General features: G+C 33.4%; 1 protein-coding gene across 2 annotated transcripts in view; it reads left to right on the top strand.

Moving 5' to 3' along the window:
- Positions 1–24,793, top strand: part of CAP2 (cyclase associated actin cytoskeleton regulatory protein 2) — a 148,606-nt gene that overhangs the window by 33,137 nt on the left and 90,676 nt on the right. The window lies entirely within an intron of this gene.

Raw genomic sequence — 24,793 nt, 5'->3', positions numbered from 1 at the left:
CCAATGTAAATTGGGCAATCTTCTAGCTTCTAGATCATCTCATACTATGATTTTAAAGCAGGATTTTTTTTAATTCATCTGTCTCATGGACCCCTTTGACAGTCTGGTGAGGCCTCTGGACTCCTTGGAATCATGCTTTTAAACACACAAAATAAAATACACAGGATTACAAAGAAAATCACTTATATTGAAATATTGTTATCAAAATATTTATAAAAGACATATTGAGAAACTCCAAGAATACCCAATCTGTAGTTTAGAGACTGTTCAAATGTTTTTCATTCAGATGACAGACTTTTAGTAACTTTGGTGTTTATCCTGGTCTATCCAAGAGGGTCACTATGTTATTGTTTTTTATTCCATTTTTCTACCTTTTACAGATTTTTAAGTGATTTAGTGCTGCAAATCTGATCCAGGAAGCAAATTAATAAAAAAATAAATGTGTTCACCAGAGCATTCATTTTTCATTTGCCTTTATTTTCTCTGATTAAGGTGTTCATACATCTCAAACATCTGTATGCTTATAAATTTTCCAGCAACCAGTCAGGCCTGGTACTAACAGTAGTATTAAATGCAACTAGAAACCTGATTCTCAGGTAAAACTGGCTTGGACAGAGTAAGTCAAAAAAAAAAAAAATCACCTATTTTGTGTCCTTGGTTTTTTTTTTTTTCAGATTCTCCTTCATTTATAAATCTAAAAATGAATAAATGCACATAGTTTTGCCTAAGGGTGCTACTATAAGTAAAATATTAGTGAGTGGGAGGGAGAAGGCACAGAAGGAAGTAAAAGTTTTTGTAATCATTACTTCTCCTTGACTTGGGGATAATAAAGTGAAGTGAGGAGGGCTTTGGACCTAGAATTAGTCTTGGTTATGTTTCTAATAAGTTATATGACCTTTCTGGTTCTCTTTTTTCCTCATCTATAATTGAGGGGAAGGGAAGGCATGAGAAATTTGGGGTGGGAGGAACAAGGTAATATCTTAAGTCCTTTCTGGCTCTCAATATTAATGCTTCAAATTAATAGTTTTAGCCAACTGTACTTAAATTTTCTGACTGGAGTGCTTTGAGCTAAAGAATTTGAAATGAATAAGAGATTCTAAGCTGAGCTTAGAACCCATACTCTCTTAACATCTTAATATTATATTGTTTTTGCTGTGTTTGTTGACATTTCAGGTAATTGTTGTATCATTATTTTAATGTTAAGATATACATTATGCTTAAAAGTTACCCAATGCTCTAAAATACCTTATGTCAGCAATTTCTCATCAAAGCCAAAAGAAGTGGATTCTTACCATGAAAAGATTTGAGTAAAAATTCTTATTGGAGAACTTTGAGGACCTATATTATATCTTACTTACATAAGATATTTGTAGTGAGTTCAGTCACTATATGGATGACCTTGGTGATCAATGCTTTCTTTCCATATGAATTTCATTATCACCTTTGTATTTGATGTTTCAAATAAGGAGATATTTCAAAATAGGCACATTCTTCTGTGAGATAGAATTAAAAATAAATTCACATTTATCATTGTTAACTCTGGTGAAAAAAAAACTTTTACTTAAAGGTTTAAGCTGTGAGTCTATAGCAGAAAATCCAGGCTGCCATAACCCATCTGTGTATTACTAACACTCTGAACAAGTAGTTTATTTTTTTCTGTGTCTTATAGGCCATGTGTCATGAGCATTAAGCTTGCAGCTGCTGCCTTTCCCATAAGCCAAGAATGGGGGTTGAACTTTGTTTCAAGAACACACCTGTTGCCTAGAAAGAGCTGACATACCTGATTGAGCAGGATGGTAATATGAGAGGCTAGCAGGTTTTTATATTATATTAAATAAGTGACACAAATGAGCATCATGTTGAATCCTGTCCTTAACTCTTAAAAGCTGTTTCATTGGTACTACAAAAAAAATAAATAAATAAAAATAAAAAGGCGGGGAAGGGGAAGCAAGTCTATGATTTAACGTCTGCTGCAATATGTTTGACCCTGGTTTGGGCTTGACTTATTGTATGCTCAATAGTCTATTGACAGAGAAGACCACATAAAAGAGAGACTTAATAACTACAATTAGAAGGCTGTAGTAAACTGAAGAACATAGCAGGTTTAAAAAAGATTAGATCTTTTAAATTCTACTTGGATGGAACATGAACCAAATGGTGTATTTAAATTGCTCTTTAACTTGAGAAAAACTCCTTACGATTGAGTCCAAGAAGGGTATTAACACAGTTTGTCCTTCACTTAAGTAAAGGGAGAAAAAAGGAAAAAATTGCAAAATTTAATAGTTGTTCTTTTAGAGTAACAACAATCCTCAGTATCAAAATGAGGAATCATTTAATCTGTCTTATGAGGCCAAAAAAGTGAAAACTCAATCATTTGATTGTGTTCATTTGATTGTGTTTAATCTATAGGACACCAATCCATTGGTCTGCCTTATAGTTTTCCCTGAAGTGATTTTTTTCTTTTACTAAAATAGTTGTTTTTAAATCATATGAAAGTAACTAAATGATTGTGCTGTTTTAAAACCAACTGAGAGTAAGATAATCTTCCCCAATTCAGATAAGTACTTTTGGAAACTTATTAGGATTCATAGTGCAAGCTATTTTAAAATGATTTTCAATAGTCATTTCCCTTTCTCACTTAGAAAGGAGATGATTCCTGTTAGCTTTATTTTATTATTGCTAGCAACAAAAACCTTATTGATAATATATTGACATTGCTTCTGAAAATATTATTTCTAGATGTTCATCATATAACCAAATAATTTACATCCTCCCTCAAAGTTCTTATAATTCACTTCTTAACAATAATAATTATTATTGTTGCTCTGAGTATTAACAATCATAACAAAAAATTTCAAAATAATGAAAACTTGTATTTTACTTGGATCTCACTTTCTTGACTGATGCTAGAGAAGTGATGAAACATTCAACTTTTTTTATTAACCTGTTATATATCATATAATGTAGGCATAAGGAATCCAATAGTTTTAATGAATAAGTGACTCGAGGCTCCCAAAATAATTTTTTGTGTCTCTGGTATAATGGAAAGAAAGTGGATTAAGAAAAATAAGGAACACTCAGTGCTAGTCTTATTTCTGTTATTAACTGGGTTGGTGATATTGGGCAATTTTAAACTCTAACATCACTATAACTTAATTATTATATGAACAAATAAACTATTAAGCTCCTTTTAATTCTGTAATTCCATGATTCATTAATAATAGATAATATTTATATAGTACTTACTATGTGTCAGGAACTGTGCTGAGTATTTTACAGTTGTTTTTCAGTTGCTTCAATCATGTGTAATGCTTTATGATTCTATATTGAATTTTCTTGGCAAAGATACTAGAGTGGTTCGCCATTTCCTTTTCCAGTTCACTGTACAGATGAGGAAACTGAGGTAACATTTTTGTTTATAGAGTTGTCTCATTTTATCCTCACTAAAACTCTGGGAAATAGGTGATTTTATTATCCTCATGTTGCAGAGGGAAAAACTGAGACAAGCTGGAATTAACTGCCTTGCTCAGATCACACAGCTAGTAAATGTGTGTGGCTCCATTTGAATTTAGATCTTCCCAACTCCAAGTCTGGTATTCTATCATACATTGCAAAAATGAGTATAATGTATAAGGCACGGGGAGGAGGGAGTGTGGAGAGAAGGGAATCATAACACCTGATCTGTCATATTTTGATGTATTGCCAAAAAGAGATCTTCATACTACAGAAATGAGATATCGTGAGATCTTAGTTTTGGAATTAAAATGCACTTTTAAAAACATCTGTAATAGCCTCCTAGTTTTACATGTAAGGACCCTAAGCCCCAGAGAGTTTAACGGACATGCCTCTCAATTTTACTAAGGGAGTAGATGCAAAATTTGAACTGAAATCCTGTGACTCCAAAACAGGTACTTTTTTCACTGTATGCTCTCTTTTGACTGAAATTCAATTTAGCTGACCAAACATCTCGGCAGTGAGGTGGGAGAGGGGATAGAGCACTGACTCTAGAGTCAGGAAACCTCTTCTGAATTTAAATCTGGCCTCAGAAACTTACTAGCTGTCATGGAGAGTCAGCTATGACTGAAAAAAAAACCCTGAATAGCATTAAATGCCTATTTCACTCAGAATATTGGGCAAGGTAGATAGTTTATAAAAGACATAGTCTGAACCTCTATGGAGCTTATGTTCTCTGGAAGATATGACACACATATATATATCTATAATGTAAAAATAATACAATAAATACAGAAAAAGAAGCAAAGTGCTCAAATGAGGTCTGGGGAAAGGGTTAGAGAAAAAGTTTTCTGAAATATAATTATTGCTCAAGATCTATTATATCAACCACAAAGGAAATTCTCCAGCTTGTCAGCAATTTACTTTTTTATAATGTTGCTTGACTTTCTTTATGGATAGAATATTAAGGGAAGGCTTCATAGATGAAGTAGCATTTGACCTAGGATTTGAGAAGTGAAATATATTTTGATGGTGGAGGAGCATTCCAGATGGAAAGAATGATATGTGAGGGGAGAAAGCACAGGATATGCAGTGAATCAAAGACTAAACCAGTTTGGTTAAATAATAGAGTAATTGTGGGGAAATAACAAGAGATGCAGCTGGAAAGATAGGCTAGATTTTATTGTAGAGGGGCCTTGAATATCAGGTCAAATATTTTGGAATTTATTCAGTAGGTGAAAGAGAATCTTCTGCAGGCTTTTGAGAAGAGGAATGACATGATTTAAATAATGATTTGAGACAATTATGTGATCACAAAAGACAAAAACAGTTTCAGCTATATCAAATTAAAAAGGTTTTACACAACAAAATTAATGTAATTAGGATAAGAAGAAAGGCAGGGGATAAGAGTGGTGGGCCAGGAGTCAGGAAGATCTGAGTTCAAATCAGATACTTACTAGCATGTGACCTTGAGCAAGTCATTTAACCTCTTTGCCTAGATAATGGCAAACCACTTTGCCAAGAAAATCTTATGGATCATATAGTTCAGAAGGTCATAAAAAGTCAGACACAACTGAACAACAAAAGATAAGAGAAGTAGTTGATTGTATCAACTATCTCTGATAGGGTGTGGTATCCAAGTTATATAGGTAATTAAAAATAATGTATAAGATTAAAAGTCATTCCCCAATAGAAAAGTGGTCAAAATATATGAATGGTTCTTTAAAAATAGTTGGGAATTATTAACAACTCAATGAAAGATTTCTCCAACTCATTTACAATAAGAACAAATCAAAGCAAAGCTGAGGTTTCACTTTATAACCTACCAGTTGACAAAGATGAAAAAAATAACAATATTATAGGAGTCATAGAAAGACAAGTACATTGATACACTATTGATAAAATTGTAAATTGAAAGTGACTAAAATATCTACACCAGAGGTATCAAAGTCAGAATCAGCAAAACTCCCAAGTGGGTTGAACCAGATTAAAATATTTAACATTTAACAAAATAAACAAAAAAAACCAAAATTAACAAAATAAATAATATGTGTATTATAATGTTAATTTGAGATTTTCTCTGTCAGAATGTGCCAGCAGATATCTATATCTATTTGAGTTTGAGATCACTGGTTTATATCTCTTTAGTCCAAATATCCCATTTTAGATATATGTCCCATTGAATTCAATTACAAAAACAAAGTTTCTATATACAACAAAATATCTACATTACTACCTGTTTTTTAGTAGCAAAGAACTAGAAGCAAAGTAGATGCTCATTGATTGGAGAATGGCTAAACAAATTATGGTATGTAAATGTAATTTAACATTATATTATGCTTTAAGAAACGATGAACACAGGAAGTGGAGGTAAGATGGCAGAAAGTAGACATGTCTTTGAGCTCTTCCTGGCTTCCCTTAGAGCAATACAAGATCAAGCCTCTGAATGAGTTCTGGAGTGACAGAACTTACAAATATTTGCAGTGTAACAAGTTTCCAGCAGAAGATTTTTGGAAGAATTTCATAAAAGTTCTGTCTCAATTAGGCAGGGGGAAACTTGGCCCAGTGCAAGCACCATGTAGGGAGGCCCAGGATGGAGAGACCTCTGCACCAGAGAAATCTAGTGGGAGGCTTTTAGCCAAAATACAGCAGCATTGGCTACTTTGTCCTGGTTCAGAAGTCAGTGTATCAGCAAACTAGTGTGAGACAACTTAACTACAGAAGGCAAATGCAGAGCCCCTGAATCCCAGCATAACTAGCAGGATTTCACCCAGCACAGGAAGGAAGCCCCAGAGCAGTGTAAAGCCCTGTCTTCTGTAGAGGAAGATTGGGACAATCTTTCCTTTGCCCTAAGAGCAGAACTCAACCTTTAAAAATCAGTAAAATAGCAACAACAACAACCAAACAAACAAACAAAAAGCTCTGATCATAGATTAGTATTGTGGAGATACAAAAGAACAGACCTAAAGACACAAAAGGCAAAACATCTGCAGATGAAGTCTCAGAGGGTGATATAAGTTGGTCTCCAACTCAAAAGGCTCTCTTGAGAATTCAAAAAGGATCTAAAAAGAGAGTTAGAAGAAAAGTGGGGAAAGGAAATGAGAGTTTTGGGAAAGAAAACACAGAAATTGTCTGAAGAAAACCACTCCTTAAAAATTAGTTTTGGCAAAATGGCAAAAGAAAACAACAACTTGAAAAACATAATTTGTGAAATGGAAAAAAAATTCCACGAACAAAACAACTCATTTAAAAGTTCAAATGGCCGAATGCAAAAGGAGATTTAAAAAAAAAAAAAAAAGCTAACTGAAGAAAATAATTCATTAAAAATTAGATTTGAACAATTGGAAGTGAATGACTCAATGAAATATCAATAATCAGTCAAACAAAACCAAAAAAAATGAAAAATAGAAGAAAATATAAACTACCACATCAGAAAAACAATTGACCTGGAAAATAGATCCAGGAGAAACAATCTAAGAGTTGTTGGACTATCTGAAAAACATGATGAAGAAGAGAGCCAGACACCAACTTTTAAGAAATTATCCATGAAAACTGCCCAGAATCCTAGAACCAGAGGGTAAAATAGCCAGTGAAAGATTTTATTGATCATCTCTTGAAAGAGACCTCAAAATGAAAACTCCAAGGAATAGTGTAGCTAAATTCCAGAATTATCAGACCAAGGAGAAAATACTACAAACAGAAAGAAACAATTCAAGAGTCAAGGAGCCACAATCAGGATTTCCCATGAGCTAAAAACTTTCACTTTAAAGGATCAAAGGTCTGGAATACAATATTTCAGAGGGCATAGGAGCTTGGACTGAAGCCAAGAATCAACTATCCAGCAAAATTAAGCATTATCTTTCAAGGGGAAATGTGGACATTCAGTGAAACAGGAAATTTTCATTTATTTTTGATGAAAAGATCAGAGCTGAACACAAAATTCAATCTTCAAATACAAAACCCAAGTGAATCATAAAAAGGGAAGGAAAAAAACTATGTTTTTAAAGGTTAAAATGTTTACATCCCTATATGGAAAGATGATATATTTAACTCTTGAGAACTATCTTTGTTAGGGATATACTTAGAGGGTACAGGTATAATTTGACTTTACAGTGATGATATAAGCAAGAAACTAGGGGTAGAAAAGGGATTGTATTGAAAAAGGAGAAAAGGAGAAGTAAAATAGGTTAAATTATATCACATGAAAAGGCAAAAAAGACCTAATACTGTTGAGGAAAAGAAGAGAGGGGGATGAGCATTGTGTGAACCTTATCTCATTGGATTTGGCACTAAGAGAATTTCAGACATATTTAGTTTAATAGAGAAATTTGTATCATCCTATAGGGAGGTAGGAGAAGAAAGGGGAAAGGAAAGGGGGAAGCTAATAGAAGGGAAATAAAAGGGGAGGGTGGATTGAGGGAGATGAGGCGAGAAGCAAAACATTGGGGAGGAGGGAAAGGAAAGAGAAAAGTATAACTTGGAGAAAATAAGATGGCTGGAAATTCAGAGTTAGTAAGTAATTATGAATGTGAATAGGATGAGCTCTCCCATAAAAATGGAAGTGGACAGTAACCTGGATTAAAAGCCAAAATCCTATAATATGTTGTTTACAAGAAACACATTTAAAGCAGAGTGATAAATACAGAATAAAGGCAAAAAGCTGGAGCAGAATCTATTATGCTTTAGCTGAAGTAAAAAAAAAAAAAAGCAGGGGTAGCAATTCTGATCTCAACTCAAGAAAAAGCAAAAAGTGATCTAATTAAAAGAGATAAGAAAGCAAACTACATCTTGGGTATCATAGGTAATGAAATAATATCAATACCAAACATATATGCACCAAGTGATAAAGAAGTTAAGAGAGCTGCAAGAAGAAATAGAAAGTAAAACTATACTAGTGGGGGGGTCTCAACCTTACTCCATCAAAACTAGATAAATAGAACCACAGATGTTAAGGAGGTAAATAGAATTTTAGAAAAGTTAGATATGAAAAGTTTTCTCTTTGGAGAAAATTAAATGGGGATGGGAAGAAATATAATTTTTTGGTAGTACATGGAACCTACACAAAAATTGATCATGTATTAGGGAATGAAAACCTTAAAAATCAAATGCAGAAAAACAGAAATAGTAAATACATCTTCTTTCAGATCATGATGCAATAAAAATTACATGTAATAAAGGGCCAAGGGAAAATAGACCGAAAACTAATTGGAAATTAAATAATCTAATCCTAAAGAATGAGTAGGTGAAACAAGAAACAATGAAGTCAGAGAAACATAGGAAGATTTGCATAATCTAATGCAAAAAGCTCTTGAATCTCTCAGATACAGCTGCAAAGGTTGTTAGTAATCTAGTGACCCCATAGCTGTGGCCATAGCTACAGATTGAGCTTTTGCTAATGCCTTCCTTCCAAAATTTCATTGTATTGAATTAATGCTAACTTATTACATACAGCATGTTAACAATTTGTAAATTTAATATTGATGTTATTTTTGTTTTATATATACTCATTGCCTCCCTGTTAGGCGATTGTTAATTCACTGAAAGTAAGGATCATTTCATTCTTTGTTCTTCTGTTTCCAGAATCTAACACAGCATCTGACATATAATAGTTGATTAATTAATAGTTGCTATTTGATTGATTGATAAACTGTTGCTCCTTCCTAGAAACAGAGGCAAAGACATGTATATACTACTTTGCATATATTATCTCATTTGATTCTTACACATGAAATGGTTTGCAAACATATTTTTTCTCTAAATCATAGATGGTGAAGCTAAGGATCAAGGAATTAAAGGTCAAGGCATTGAGGGTCAAGGTCACATGCAATGAGTAATGAAAGAACTAAGTTCTCTGGCTCTTAAATCTAGGGATCATTTTACCTCGTGCTGTATGATTCAGCACATGGAAATCCCCTGTGGTGGTGTCTTTGACTTTCTGACTTTGCCAAGGAGTTATACAGAGTGATCTCTTTTCATAGGTAATCATAATAATAACTCACATTTATACAGTGCTTTATGGTTTTCCATATACTTGGAGAGCATGAGACCCACTCAGACTCCATCTCAGGAATGGATTGATGGGACCAAAATCAGCGATAGTAGGAAAAGACTTCAGTTTATTGAGCAGCACAGCCTTTGTTTTATACGGTTTTGGAAGCATGATCAGTGAGCATTCTCCAGTCACTGTGCAAAGAGCCTGCACGAGCACCTCGTGGATACCTCGTGGATACCTCGTGGACAGTGAGAGAATATCAATCCGAGAGCCTACCCAGCACATCAGCTGCTGAGCACCAAGTGAGCAGTTCATGAGAACATCCTTGCACAGCCAGCAACTTGCTGTGACCCTCAGCTATTTTCCTACTTCCCTACACACATGACAAAAAGGAAACGCCTTTTACTCCCATTGATTCACTTCACATAGATGTGACACTATTCATAGAGCACTGCACTTGGAATCAGAAAAATCTGAGTTCAATCCAGCTTCAAACACTAGCTGGTAAAGTCATGTATTTTCTGTTTGCCTCAGTTTCCTCAATTATAAAATGGAGATAATGATAATAGCACCTGCATCCCAGAGTTGTTATGAAGATCAAATGAAATAATAATTACAAAGCACCTTGCATAGTTTACATAATATGCACTATATAAAAAATGTTAGCTAAATTCTAGGTAGGTAGTAAAAATATCATTCCCTTTTATAGAAAGGAAATTTTTCAAAAATCTTAGAAGAATTTAAGTGAAATAATTTAGCAAAGGAATGTGTGTGGGACACATTACCCCCCAAAAAATTCTGATCCTCAGTATCTGGTAGTTGATCCTATACTACTGTCACTTTGTAATTATGTCTTTTTCTCTGATTTAACACTATAGACAATGGATCATAGGAGAAGTATTTCATTTTCCTAATTCCTGAAAGAATGAAGATTCCTGGTGAGATCTCAATGCTCTGTGTATCTATGAGTGAAATAAAGGAGTCAGGAATTCCCATTTGCTGAGAGCAGTGGTGAGAGACAGATCCAGACCACCAAGAAGAAGAATAAGGTCAAGTCTAAAAATTGGTTCCAAAGTCCATATATCCCTAAGAGCTAATGAGAGTCATCAGAGAAAGATACAGTAACCTAAATGTAGTATCTCTTATTAGTACAATCTAAATGCATTTTTTTCTATGAGGCAATTTTAGTGTGATATTTAATTACAAAACTGTTTCAATACTAGCTTCCCTAGTGAAGGAGACCTATAAATATAAAATTTCATTCATCATAAATGTATAATGTTAGCCATAAAACCTGATGACAAAGTGCATAATATTCTATTGGTAAGGTGACTTTTTTGAAACTGAATAATATAAGAAACAAAAGTTGTAAAGGAGAGCCTTACCAATTATGTTGTTTATTTAAATAATAGAGACAGGTAACCAGATCATCAATACTGCCAAATTAATTAACCTGAAGTTTCTGATTTGATTGACATGTTGCTCAAAAGAAAGTTCCAGAGAAGTAAAGTGATTCCTCTCAATGTCACACAAATAAAAAACAGCAGAGCTGGTCATCTGGCTACAAAAGTAGAACCAAGTGAAACAAGGTCTAAGAAAATGTATTGATCAATAGATTTTCCCAACTCACCTTGAGGAAATCTCAGTCTCTGAAACCTAATTGAAAATTATCTTTTCCTCCCCAACATGGTGCCAGTGGGCAAGCCCAACTCTGAATGGAACAGATGTTTATCAGATATCCCCCCCCTCCAAAAAAAAGGTTCATTGCTCTTTAAGATCATCAAGTGCTATAAATAATTCCCTGTTGAACCTCACCTTAATCTCCCTTTTCTCATTAGCCATATCTATAACCCAAATCAGTGTACCCTTTGGCATAAGGGTTCCATTTGTTCCATTTTCCCAGTTCTACATAGTTTTTTGGGGATTTAAGAAGGCTCTGACAACTGCTTTTCTTAATTGCCTTACTTACTCTTAAGTAGTCTTACAGTGTCTTACTCTTAAGAGTCTCAATGTGGAGGCTCTCAAAATGCTATTGGTTAGTTAGATATGTAATTTTAATCTTGTGATTCTTGTTTTGGGCCAAGTCTAGATGGCCTTTGAGGTCTCTTTCAACTGTGTCTTTCTGACATTTCAATTTTCATTATTTCTTTATTGTCGTTTTCCCTTGTTTTTTTAAATTTGGAGGCAATTAGGGTGAAGTGACTTGCCAGGGCCATACGACTAGTAAGTGTCTGAGACCAAATTTGATCTCAGGTCCTCCTGATTTCAATGCTGGTGGTCTACCCACTGTACCACTAACTGTCCTTCATTAATACTTTTTAAAATATTATCAAAGTCAATATTTGTTTCATCTTTCTAGTTTTTCTTAATTCATGGTTTCCCAGTTCACATAAGGCTCTCAGTGCTTCTCTATATTTATCATAATCATCTTAGAGTACAGTCTTATTTCATCAATTTATTCAGCTACTCCTGAATTAATAGACACCTAATTTATTCCCAGTTCTTAATTACCACAGAAAGTGCTCCTATTAATATTTTGATGTATATAATTATAGATTTGTAATTTGAAATAAGTTTTTATTAGCTTTAGATTATACACCTTTCTAAATCTCATGACTGCCCACTAATCTCTACTAATTTAATAATTACATAATGAGCAAGTTATTCAGGTTATTAAAAGAATCATATAATGGGCAAGTTATTTTACTTTTAATAAAAGGAAAGCATTCCCATTTTGCATGGAACAACAATGACCTGATCTAGGAAGTATTATTCATTAGAGAAAAATCTGATTAAGAATATCTACTGGTTAGCTAGATTGGTTGTACAGAGAGTGAACAAGATCATCTAATATTTTCCAAAACTACTTCTCCCCTGATGCCTTTTTAGAAATGAGAAATCCAAGGTTAGTAAAATGAGTTGTCCAAAATTATATCACAACCTTAAACCTGATTTGACTAGTAACTTTAGAGGATTTTCGGAAAACTGTGTACATTTTAACTTTGGAAGCATAAATCATAGGCATTTTAGGACAATTTGTAAGTATCTTTTAAAGACAAATATATTGAAACATAAGTTAGCTACATTACACAATTATATACAAAATATTTTTTTTCACTCTTGGGACTAATGAAAAATAGCTATGGCAGGTAAAACATCTAGGTGATACATAGCAGATAACCTGCTAAATATAGAGTCAAGAAGACCCAAATTCAAGTGCTTCCTCAGATATTTCCTTACCATGTTTCTCTGAACAAGACATTTAACCTCTTTTTTGTAGATGCATCTCCTTTACAGTGTTGTTGTGACAGTTAAACAAGATCATATATGAAGCACTTTGCAAAGCTTAGAGTGCTATGTAAATACTAGTTATCATTATAACTGATAATATTGACAATAATAATAAATTGAGTCTTAAAATAGTTGAACACCTTATCAGTTTTGTTGTTGTTTAGTTATTTCAGTCTTATCCAACTCTCCATCACCCCATTTGGGATTTTCTTGGAAGAGATATTGGTGTAGTTTGCCATTTTCTTCTGTTCGTTTTACAGACAAGAAAACTAAGGCAACTTGCCCAGGGTCACATAGCTAGCTAATAAGTGTTTAAGGTCAAATTTGAACTCAGGAAGATGTTTTCCTATCTATAAGCCCTGAACCCTATCCACTGCTCTACTGAGCTGCACTTTATTCATTGCAGAAAAAATCATTTTGCCTTTAACTGTCTTGTACAGATTGTTTCCATTAAATTTCCTATGACCCTTGTTATTAAAAGTTTAAACATTTTAAAGCTGCACAATGTCTTTCTGACAATCCCAGCTTTCTTCCCCTTCTCTAACTTAATTCATTTTTTGTCATTATGTGCCATATTAAGCAGGATAGGAAATAGCCTTCCAATAAATTTGGCCTCTGCTACTCTACAGAAACTATCCAGTTCTTGAAGGAAAATTGAATTCTTTGGTTGAGTAATTCAAACACAAGGCAATTCTCCTCCGAACTGTTGAATCTCTCAGGGACTGTCTGTTTGGATGGCATTTGTAATGAGATAGCAGCGTATCCTGAACTCAGGAGGCTCAAACTATGTTGATGCAAGACTGTGCATAAGTCCTTTAAACTCTCTGTGCCTTTTTTTCCCTTTCTTCTCTCAAGCCACAAAGAGAAATCATGGAAATAACAGAATTTAAGGCTAGAATGACCCTTAAAGATCATCCAAGCTAGCCTACTTATTTTATAGATTGGGAAACTGATGTACAGAGGTTTTAAGTGACTTGCCTATGGTTACATAGTGTCAGGATTCCAAGCCAAAATGTGTGATTCCAAGTACAATCTTCTATAACATCACTCTGCCACCAGATAACACTTGTCAAATGTCTCTTCTTTGAGTTTCCTTTTGCATGCAGACTGGCATAAACCTGAGTAAAACATAAAAATATAAAGGAATCCATGACCCTTCTCAGGATCTCTTCTGACTTCGAAGGAAAAAAGATGAAAACTAAAAGTGGCCCTCTCTGAGGAAAATCAATAATCCAGTTCTGCGAGACTCATATCATGATACTGCTATTCATACAGACAGACCATGTCTATGCCATTTCAGAAATTGGTAGAGGATAAGCAGCATACTTTTTTTGATAAGTTGATTTCAGAAATTATGGTTATCACCCAGTAAGAATTTAAATATACTGCATAGCCCTGCTATTTTTCTTCTTTCTCTGTTTTTTTAGTATAACAATATCAATAATGCATTTTTTAATATCCAGATTAAAAGATAACCCAAATAATTAGCTAACAGCTACTCTTCACAGTGTGTACATTCAAATCCCTTCCAAAGATAATGGCTGCTTTATGTTTCTGTTTCTTTCCAGATAGGTTAGATCCTAATCCTACATCATTCAGTGTCAAAAACATATATAGTTAAAAGGAATCAATCATATTCATCTGAAAAAATTAATACAATAATAATCAATAAGCATTTATTAAACATCTAGTATGTGCCAGGCATGGTACTAGGCATTAGACTTACAAAATCAAAAGTGAAACAGTCTATTCTCAGAGATCTCACATTTTAGTAGAGGAGACATTATGCACATATAGGTACAATTATATGATATATATGTATATTTCCATATAGGTTATCTCCTTTCTTATCTTCAAATGGGGTATCAGATTAAAATTGTATCTCTTTGCCCTCCAAATCACCAATATTTGAAGGGCAGATGTGACTCAAAAGGAAAGCTGTTTGTCTAGTCACTTAAATTTTTTTTCAGTAGTTTATTTTTTTGAGTGACAATTACTTATAATAAAACTGTTCCTACTATCCCATATCAAGCAATTTTTTCAAAAACTCAAAAAAACAAATGTTTTAATATATATAACTGCATAGTCCAGCAAAGTCTCACATTAGCCATTTCCAAAAAATACATGCATTTTAAGTTCATCACTCCTTTATCAGAAGATAATCAGAATGCTTCATCTTCATACTCCTGGGCTTGTGGTTTGTCACTGTATTATTTAGAATACTAGTCTTTAAAAGTTTTTTGTTTCTATTATCATTTTTTAATTATAGTTTTTTATTGACAGAATATATATGCATGGGTAATTTTTACAACATTTTCCCTTGCACTCACTACTGTTCCAACTTTTCCCTTCCCTCCCTTCACCCCCACTCCTAGATAGCAGGCAGTCTTGTACATGTTAAACATGTTAAAGTATTCCTAGATACAATGTACGTGTGCAGATCTGTTCAGTTTTCTTGTTGCACAAAAAAATTGGATTCAGAAGGTAAAAATAAGGAAGAAAAACAAAAATTCAAGTAGTCCACATTCATTTCCACATTCATTCAATGTTCCTACACTGGGTGTAGCTGATTCTGTCCATCGTTGATCAATTGAAACTGAATTAGATCTTCTCTTTGTCAAAGATATCCACTTCCATCAGAATACATCCTCATACAGTATTGTTGTTGAAGTATATAATGATCTCCTGGTTCTGCTCATTTCACTCAGCATCAGTTCATATAAGTCTCTCCAAGCCTCTCTGTATTCATCCTGCTGATCATTTCTTACAGAACAACAATATTTCATAACATTCATATACCACAATTTACCCAAACATTCTCCAGTTGATGGGCATCCATCCATTCATTTTCCAGTTTCTAGCTACAAACATTTTGGTACATACAAGTCCCTTTCCATTTTTAATATCTCTTTGGGGTATAAGCCCAGTAGCAGCACTGCTGGATCAAAGGGTATGTACAGTTTGATAACTTTTTGACCATAATTCCAAATTGCTCTCCAGAATGGCTGGATCTGTTCACAACTCCACCAACATGTTATACATGTGTCCCAGTTTTCCTGCGTCCTCTCCAACATTCATCATTATCTTTTCCTGTCATCTTAGCCAATCTGACAGATGTGTAGTGGCATCTCAGTTGTCTTAATTTGCATTTCTTTGATCATTAGTGATTTGGAACACTCTTTTATATGAATAGAAATAGTTTCAATTTTTATCCTCTGAAAATTGTCTGTTCATATCCTTTGACCATTTATCAATTGAAGAATGGCTTGATTTCTTATAAATTAGAGTCAATTCTCTATATATTTTGGAAATGAGGCCTTTATCAGAATCTTTTAACTGTAAAAATGTTTCCCCAGTTTATTGCTTCCCTTCTAATCTTGTTTGCATTAGTTTTGTTTGTACAAAAGCTTTTTAATTTGATATAATCAAAATTTTCTATTTTGTGATCAGTAATGATCTCTAGTTCTTCTTTGGCCACAAAATCCTTCCTCCTCCCCAAGTCTGAGGTGTAAACTATTCTATGTTCCTCTAATTTATTTATAATCTCGTTCTTTAGGCCTAAATCATGAACCCATTTTGATCTTATCTTGATGTATAGTGTTAAGTGTAGGTCCATGCCTAGTTTCTGCCATACTAATTCCCAGTTTTCCCAGCAGTTTTTGTCAAATAGTGAATTCTTATCCCAAAAGTTGGGATCTTTGGGTTTGTCAAACACTAGATTGCTATAGTTATTGACTATTTTGTCCTGTGAACCTAACCTATTCCACTGATCAACTAGTCTATTTCTTAGCCAATACCAAATGGTTTTGATGATCGCTGCTTTATAATATAGTTTTAGATCTCATACAGCTAGGTCACCTTCATTTGATTTTTTTTTTATTAGTTCCTTTGAAATTCTTGACCTTTTGTTCTTTCATATGAATTTTGTTGTTATTTTTTCTAGGTCATTAAAATAGTTTCTTGGGAGTCTGATTGGTATAGCACTAAATAAATAGAATAGTTTAGATAGTATCATCATCTTTATTATATTCACTCGGCCTATCCAAGAGCACTTAATATTTTTCCAATTATTGAAGTCTGACTTTATTCGTGTGGAAAGTGTTTTGTAATTTTGCTCATATAATTCCTGACTTTCCTTTGGTAGATAGATTCCCAAATATTTTATGCTATCGACAATTATTTTGAATGGAAGTAAGGATGAGATTTCAGCTCAAATGAAGAAATAAGGCCTCACCTCACTTATGGAAAAGAACCGTTCTAGCAGACTAGGGATACAAGCTTCTCCTTGTGGAGGAACAATTTTTCCTCCCTAAGCTTCTGCTGATTCTTTCTCTATGTCTCCTGAAAGTCTCTGTAACAACATGCATTTCTCTCCAGAGATGTTCTGGAACCACCATAGTGTATTACTTACTCAGGTAGATGCCCAGTGTGTATTCACCTTTCACTCATCCATTTAAGAATTAAGTCTTCCTCTGTGTCCACAACAGCATACAAAATGCTGAACTTGGTTAGAAGCTCAGGTTATTTACAAAACTCATAAAAGTGAATACAAGTTAAACTTGGAGAGGAAGGCATTTAATGAACAAAGAAAAACTCCATATAGAGGGTGTCAGGAATTGAATCTTGAAGGAATCCAGGAATTCAGAGAAGTAAGGAGGAAGAGAAAGAGCATTTGAGGCATATCCAAGATAGCCAGTATAAAGGCATGGAAAAAAAAAGAGTTGAAGTAACTATGTCTCTGAGCTATGTATGTTTCCAGGAAGGTGCATGCAGATTTAAAATATTATTTAAACAGCATATTCAAAGATAAGCATTCTCATTTACATTGTATGTTATTGGATTGGGAATATTCTTCCTTATTGTTCACTTTGGCTGGTGGGGAAGAATTACTTGGTTTGGTTTTTGTTTTTCCTATAGCCTTGAAAGACCATAAAAATATATGTGTTTCATGCTGAAAACTTTAAATTTTATTTAAATTAGTTGTAGCCTTTTAGGAATATATAGCATTTGTTTGTAAAGTCAAATATCTTTCCCTTTTTTAACACAGTTAACATGAAGAGGATGAGAAACAGGGTAGGCTTTTGGATATTTTGTATATGAGTCATTTATGAGTCAAACTAAATCCTTTCCCCTTCAAAAGATAGTTTTTTTTTAAAGCTTTTTTGTTGGGGGTGGGGGGAAGACAATCTATGGCATTGAAAAATCAAGGTGATGCCTTAAGTAGGAAAATATTTCTCAATCAATGATTGGGGAATAAGGAGAGGTAGGAGGTAAAAGACAAAGGCTTAGTAATGAAGGAACACAGATCTTGGGAAAAATCATGGGGGCAGCAGCCAGGCAGGATTGTGGAACAGGTGCAGCCTCACTATTAGAGGGAAGGAAGGTTATGGCACAGGACAGCTGGCTAGAGAATTGCTTATGGAGAGGAAATATTCTCCTTGGATGTTGGCTCCATGGGTCACCCATCGTCATTGTGGTTCTGGGAATGATCAACCACTTAGGTCCCTAAAGGAGAAGGGAAAGAGATGGAAGCAAAAGTTTAGATTGAAAATTTAAGTTTGAAAAAGGAAATCTTCATTCTCTGAAATAAAGAAGGAAGAGTGTTTGGGATGGGTGAAAATTTTAGTTTAGACATTTCAAACTGTAGATGAGGGTAGATAACATGGTATTATATCAAGATAATAAATGTGATGCCCACAAAAATCCTGAGTGGGACCTGAATCAGATTAAAATGTAATTGGGGAATGCTTAACAAAATAAGAATGAAGTATAAAGGAGCTAATGTTTATTTCCATAGTCAAAATCTGACCCATGAAGATCTGTTTCTATTTCACACCATTAAAGAAACTTTAGTGTATAACAGGCAATTGGAAACAGTTAAAGTTATATAGCCTTCAATTTCTAATTTTAAATTGAGAGAAATTATTTCCTAAGGATGATCAGAACAGAGTTCTGCAATAGCAAAGCTTGTTGAAAATAAGAATGATGACTGATATAACGACTACTTCAAGCCATTCATGAAAATGGCTTAAAGCCATGGATGAAGTTGGAGTAAGCAATCAACAACTCTGTTTAAAGGAAAAGCCCAAGGCAGAAAGGAACCATTAGTGTTTATGAAACTAGCATTCCCTAAAGTCATTGTGAAGAATGAAGTAAGAGAATGAAAATTCGTCGAAAAGCTTCTCTTATACAGTAAGTTGCCATCATCATAGGGGTCATCATGCCACATTCAAAGTACTTTCCCTTCTGTTTCTGAACTTTGCTGTAGATTGCCATATTCTGCATGTTTCTTAGTTTAAGTCTTAGCTGTTTATGACCTTAACAGTAAGAAGAACAAAAATTTAAACAGGGAGACACCAAGGGGTAATCGACTCATGATAACATGAATGCTTATACACACAGATAAATGTTTCTTGCCTGATACTTCCTAGCCATTTTTTTTAACCTAAGCATTTTGTGTCTACTTAAAGAGTTATAATCTCTCTGACATAGTGTTAGGATTAGTGGATCAAGTAGGTTAGAAACAATTTGGAATAGCTATTATCGGTGTGTGAGATATCTCTCGGCTGGAGATCAGAAAACGGATTGTCTAGCAGTTTTAAGATTGGATGATATGAATTTTTTAGTGGACCCAATCAATATAGTCTTATAATATTTTCCAGTAACTCTCAGTAGTCTCAAAGGTGAGGGAGAAAAAAAGCAGACAGTGAAAGTGGCTTTAGGTTTAGGGACTGAAAATTAAGGATTGGCAGAAAGTCAAGAGAGTAAAGGATTCTGAAGTGGCAGAGTACATACTGAAACAGGACATATGAATCTAGAGGCATAATTGTATATTGGTTGATAATGGTGACAAATTCAGAGAAATACAGGAAGACATGTATCAACTAATGCAGAAGGAAGCAAGTGAAGCCAGAAAAAAAGTGGTAAAGAAGGAAGGCAGGGAGAATTAAAAGAACTAGGGGTAACAATAAAGATAAGGTAGATACTATAGGACTGGGAGAAGTGGAGAGATTAATTTCAGAGCAAAAAGTCTCAAAGATGGAGTAAACAACCCTGAATTATGATAAAAATTTAAAGACTATACAAAGTGTTGTGGAAGTAAAAATTTTTGGACTTGAGGAAGTTGAAAAACTATGATTTTCTAGATGAGTAATAAACATAAAGTGATTCCATTTCTAAACCTGTATTTCCTTTTCCTTGCTACAGAAATATCATGATAACTGGTCTTAGGAGTACTAAACATGATCAGAGTAAATGTTTAGCTTACAGATGAAATGAAAAATTAGAATTATTTATGAAAATTGGAAGAGGGGGAAGACAAATTAGAGACATCTTTACCCTTTGATCCAAATATCCCGTTATTAGTCTTAGACTGTATGAGAGTGAAAAACTGTTTTGACTTCCTTGTGTTTTAAAGCACAAATATAAAAACAAAGGCAAAATGAACAAAAACATTTAAAAGTCTTAAACCAAAAAGAAATCAAGAGAGAAACAAAGGCAAAATATGTATCAAAATAAAATGGCAGCACTCTTTGAAGTAGCAAAGAATTGTAAACAAATTTATTGCCCATTGATCAAAGAATGGCTTCAAAAACTATGACATATGAGTATAGTATAATATTATTTTACAGAAAAAAGTTATAGATATGAGGATATCAGAAAGTAATAATAGGGAAATAATATTTGTCTACACAGTTATTTTATTGGGCCCCTGTGCGGTGCTACTGGCCCATGGTAGCTTTGGGTTGTTGTTAAAGGAAAATGATAAGAGAATCTAACTGTCTTGGAATGGGAAGATGCAGCAGGTTCATGATGTTAATTTTCATATGTTGGGGAATTTCTGTCTCCGTGTTTGATTTTTAGGTAAGCATAGTTATTAAACACATATAATCTGTTCTAGAATTTTTGTTTGTCATAGGTGATAAATTTGTTCTCACTTCATTTCTGCCTATAAACTTGTTAGTTTAATTCATTCATAAATATTTATTGACCTTTTTAAATTTATGAAATAAAACAAGCATTTCCATAACATAGTAGAATAATAAAAAAAGATTTCAAATAAAATCACAAATCTATTTTGTATACTTGTTATTCTTTTAAAATATAGAATAAATTGATCATATAAATTACTTTCCCCCCCCTCAGAAATGGCTGCTGTTACACACACACACACATACATATACACGTGTGTATATCCATCTATAGATAGATATACAGATTTTATATATATACATGTATGTATATGTATATCTATGAAATCATTCTATATGTACTTCTATTTATCATTTCTTTCTCTGGTTACAGATTGTATATGACCTTCTGATATATACATAGTAACAACTCACATTGCTATAGTACCTTGAGGTTTGCACCATAAGAAATGAGAAACCAGAGAAACTTGAGAAGATTTGTATAGACTGATACAAAGTGAAGTGAACAGAAGCAATACAATAGCAATAACAGTGTAAAGAAAAACAAATTTGAAAAAACTCTAATTCCTTAAATGACTAGCTACAATTGTAGAGCAGGTGTATTAAACCAATGCAAACATTCCAATTAAAATATAATTAGGAAATATTTAAGAAAAAAATGTAATCCAATAGAATATAATGGTAAGCTATAATTTCTTTAGAAAACAACCAAAAGCTGCCATGGACCTGTATGTAATTTTCTAACTCAATTTGTAGTCTTCAGGGAACCTTGTATATGGTTTAATTGCTCTTATTTCTATTTAAGTTGACACCACTGTTCTAGTATTGAGAACAAAGTTTGCTACCCACTTAAGACAGAAAAGTGAGGGGTACAAGATGCAGAATGAGACATGTATCTTTTAACATGACCAGTGTTAGAATTTGTTTTGTTTGACTATGTATATTTCCAACAAAGGTTTTCTTTTTGTTTTTGGGTTTTTTTCACTTTGGTATGGAACAGAGCTCTATGGGACGTCAAAAATGTTTAGGGATGTGGTTTCTGGCTTTTCCAAAACAATAAAAAGGGGTTGGAGTAAGACAAAGCTGGGTTCAAATCCTGGCTCTGATACTAAGCTCCTTAGGTGACTGTAGCAAGCTATTTGATCTTTTTGAGTCTTAGTTGCTTTAGCTGTAAAATAAATGCATAGCACATATAAATGCATAGTTGCAATGCATAGCATAGTTTCTAGTGCATACTAGGTGCTTAATAATGCTTAGTTAAATGCTAGTATCTGCTTCACAGAGTTGTTGTAAGGTGTGTTTGTCCCATATGCAAAGCTCTTTGCAAGCTTTAAATCACTATGTAAGTATCTAATCATATCAATAAAAATGATAAGAAGAAGAAACCCAAGATGTCTGATTACAAATCCAGTATTTCTTCCATTATTATATGCTATTTGGTACACAAGAGAGTATGAGAGATAAAAAAAAAATACTTGTAAAAGATGACTCCACTAGGAATCTTATAATCTAATTGAGTACAATACATATTATAATTTAAATAACTTTTCAATATAACAATTTGATATCTCAAAGGCCAATAAATATGTAATTGAGGTAAAAAACTCAAAGAATTGAATTTTATTCCTTTTTCCATCACTTAAGTATCTGTGGACAAGCCAATTAGTGGAAATAACTCTTGGCAGAAAGTGAGTGCAGTGTGTTAAATCCCTTAAGGTTTAAATAAATTCAAAATTAAATTGTTGGAGAAAGGAAGAAGGAAGGGGAATATATATATATATATATATATATATATATATATATATATATAAAATATGTCTGCTCGTCTCTTACAGAATTTTGAAATTAAGTAAATTAAGGTGTTAAGCTTTGTTTAGCAGTTCAGTACTTGCACTAATGTTAGTACAGATCAGAAAATGTGATAAGGGGACAGTGGAGAGATGTTTTCACCAGGGACATGACAGGAAAGTAACATTCATAGCATTCCTGTATTCATTCCTTTCCTGGACTCATTTTCTGGACAATAATGTTTCAATTCTTTGAATTCTTTGCATGCCAAATAAACAAATGTATCTATTATTAATTCAAAATCTTTTCAGTTAGTCATTACTTGAAGCTTTTTAAGTCTGTATATATCTGTATCCTAATTAACAAATTAGAAAATTAGTGTTTTTGTCAAATATTAGCATTTAACTACTTCTAATTCAGTTTTCTAGTTTTTCTATAGTGAGAACTAATTTCAAAAGTATTATGTTCTACCTTTATTACAGATTTTTAGTACTTTAGCTATGAGTAAAACTAGCTTTTGTGGCTAGCCTGCCAGCTTAATTAAATACAGTAGTTATGAGAAATAGATTTAACGTTTGCTTTGCAGACTTATAGTGAATGGGTTCTTAATGTTAATTTAATAAACCTCCTTTACTGCTTTGATCCCCCAAGAAATAGTCTTTAAAGGCAAAAATGAGGATACAGTCTAAGAAATAATTCTTCTTTCTATCCAGAGATTCTTCAGTTTGAACAGAACAGTCACAATGCACTAGAACCCCTGAAGTGTTCCCTTTCTATTCCTTACCTTGCCAAGAACAAAAGTTGGAATTGTTTTCCATAGAACAGAGAAAAAGTTAGGTAGGGAAGGTCACAGAAGGTAAATAGAGCTCTTCAGAATATATACTTAGGCTTTTTTGTCCTTTTTTCCACCTGCTAAACACCATTTAAAATATCAGTAAAATGTTAATCAACAAAAATGTAGTTAACTCTTATTTATCCAGAATAAGATTATTGGTAGTACAATTTGCTTGTGCCAAGTGTTTTTAAGCTCTTATTTCTTTTGTAATCTGTTATGTTTAATGAAGCATTTTGTTGACAGAAATTGTTTCTTTGTTACAATCTAAAAATGGTAATAAATATAAAATAAGATCTATGGGGCTTAATAATTACCGTACACGAGTAAAGGACTTTGCAAAGGAAGAAAATTGTGGAGGAAAAAAGGGTGATTAAGTGTCAGAAGGTGTGAAAAGATCAAGTAGAATAAAGAACTGAGAAAAAGCCATTGGATTTAGCAGATACTTAGAGATGGCAACAAGTTTGGATTTTTCAGAAATGGCCTGGCCAGTTCTAAAAGTAATAGACACTGAAACCTTGATGACCTCTTTTCAGATCTGTTGTAAGAGGGAAGTTCTTACTCAGGCTTTGGTAAGATCAATGTCAAACTCAAATAGAAATAAGAACTACTCAGTCAAAAATAAGGATTTCTACAGGATGGTATTGTTAGAAAAATACATATAACATCATAGAAAACGCCATTGTAGTTTTTTTTTAATTTTTGTTGTGTTATTTTAATTAGTAAGATTGTACTTTATAATAATGACCAGTCATCATTAATTGACTGAGTTAAATTCCTTCAAATTTGTTTTTCTTTATACTGTTGTTGCTACTGTATGTATGTGTGTGTGTGTGTGTGTGTGTGTATACATATGGAAAGACATATATATATATGTCTTTGAAATTGTCCCTTCATTATTTCTTATGTTGCAAACCCCAAGACCCCAAGGTCCCTTAAACTCCATGGTTGTTTGAGTCTATGGCACTTAAATTTTAGTCTATTAGGTAATATTTGTTATTCCCTGGATCAAATGGGCACAAAACAGAAATGACATAAAATGGAAAAATTATACAGCTAAACAGCCTTTCACAAGTCAAATTGTCACAATCAATAAATTGGTCAACAAACATATATCAAGCACTTGCTATGTTCCAGGAAATGTGCTAAGTGCTGGGAATACAAATACAGTCTATCAGTGGAAACAACAGGGATACGTGTAAGTAAAAACCAACATATATAAGCAACAAATGTCAAATAATCAATATGGGCAGTTCTGGAATCTTGGAAGGAGTCAAAAAAAAAAAAAAGGCTTATCTAAGGAAGTAACAAGTCAGGTGAGATTTGAAGGGAGATAATGGATTCTAAAAGCCAGAAGTGAGGTGGAATTGCAAGGCAATTGGTGGGGCAGTGGAGGTGGATGAGGGTGGGAGCTGGTATGGAAGCATGGAGATAGGAGATAGAATCTTATATACAGAGAACAGTCAATATCTATGTAATTTCACGATTTCATTTCAATTACTGTGA

This window comes from Sarcophilus harrisii, chromosome 1 (assembly GCF_902635505.1).
Source record: "Sarcophilus harrisii chromosome 1, mSarHar1.11, whole genome shotgun sequence".
Classification (NCBI taxonomy): Eukaryota; Metazoa; Chordata; class Mammalia; order Dasyuromorphia; family Dasyuridae; genus Sarcophilus; species Sarcophilus harrisii.
The sequence above is the reverse complement of the archived record's forward strand: the minus strand, read 5'-3'. Positions and strand labels throughout refer to the sequence as shown.